Below are 1,567 nucleotides of genomic sequence, written 5' to 3' on the forward strand. Positions count from 1 at the left end.
AACACCCACAGAAAAAAACGAAGAAAAAAGGGGGGGGGGGGGATGGAGGGACGGGGACGGGGACGACGGGGACCAAAAACACTATCTCAGGATTTAACGGAGCCGGGACTCTCCCGCAAAGGGCTGGCGAAGCCGGCGGATCCCGGCTGGCAGCTCCGGCCGGAGGAATCGCCGCCGCCGCCTCCGACCCCCCCACCAGCCCCGCTCCACTCGGGGTCCCTCGGTGGCCGCGGCGGGGGGGGGGGGGGGGGGGGGAGGGGAGCGTGAGGCCCGCGGGGGCCGCGGGGGGGGGGGGGGTGGGGGTGGCGAGGGCACGCGTGGGTTGAGCCCCACTGCCCGTGGAGCTGTGGGCGTCCTCCTCCGCGCCCGTCCCCACCGCCCGCGCGTTTGGGCAGCGCACATTCAGTTCTTCTCCTCCTCAACGCAGCAACAAAGAGGGAGAGAGAAGACTCCCAGCAGATGCTTACTTTTTTTTTTTTTAACTCTGAGATAAGTACGTTTTCGGCCGAAAAAAACTACCAGCTATAATTAATTATTTTACTAAACATCGATATTACTATTATTGTTGTTATTGTTATTATTATTATTATTATTATTACTACTACTGAAACCCTAAGACTGGGCTGGCCGGTTCCGAGCCGAGACCTAAACATTTCTTTCCGTTCCATAATTTCAAACCGTTTCAAGTGCTGGATCATCAGTTTTTTCCCTTTGTCTGCCCCAGTTGTAAATAATGGCTTTGAGATTAGCTAATTACGGCGCATTAATCACTGATAGAAAGGAAATAAATCAAAGCCGGGTTCGAATTTTCAAACTCACTAGTAGAGACGTGCATAGCAACTCTATCTGCAGCAGATAGGTGCTGTTTAAATTACTGAGGCTACAGAGTAAACCACATCCACGTCATTTTAAAAAATGAAGATTTTATTTATACATACCAGTTGTGCCGTTAAGTGGAGGTTTAGGGGAATTTTTTCAGTCTAGTTTTGTAAAAAAGGTTTCCTACAGTGGTGCAGTTCTGAAGCCAGCAACGTTGAAATGTGGAATTAACAAACTTCTTGTAATAAAAGCGGAATATGGAGGAGACAAACAGAAAGATGTAAAAGACAGAGAGAGATAGATAAGCAGATAAAAGTCTTGTCAAAAAGACAATTATAGTATTTTTCCTGCGACTAGATTACACAGAACTCTGTACAACAACGTTCACGTTAGATGCTGTATTTTTTAAGGATTTCACTAGCCCTCAAATCCTTCCTGCTGTCCTCCCCACCGCACAGTGTATTTTGCAGTCACGTCCTATCAGTATTTTGAAGCATTTATCTTCGGGGGTGGGGGTTAGATAAGTACACGCCAGAAAGCAACAAGCCAGCTTCTAGGGGAAGAAATCATGTAGGTCTTCCAAAAAAAAAAAAGTAGAATCTGCAGATGGAAAATTGGGGGAGCCCCAGCCAGGAAACCAAGGACACACAGACACGGACACACACATTCCACCCCAAAAAAACACTCCTCCTCCACCTGGAAGGAGGCAGCCCCCGCGTCCATCCCCCCCCCCGCCCCCCCCCCCCAG

General features: G+C 49.5%; 1 long non-coding RNA gene across 1 annotated transcript in view; it reads right to left on the reverse strand.

Moving 5' to 3' along the window:
• The window catches only part of LOC106901864, a 22,122-nt gene that overhangs the window by 20,410 nt on the left and 145 nt on the right, over positions 1-1,567 (reverse strand). The gene's annotated exons all lie outside the window — the stretch shown is intronic.

This window comes from Calidris pugnax, unplaced genomic scaffold, assembly GCF_001431845.1.
Source record: "Calidris pugnax isolate Ruff unplaced genomic scaffold, ASM143184v1 scaffold273, whole genome shotgun sequence".
Classification (NCBI taxonomy): domain Eukaryota; kingdom Metazoa; phylum Chordata; class Aves; order Charadriiformes; family Scolopacidae; genus Calidris; species Calidris pugnax.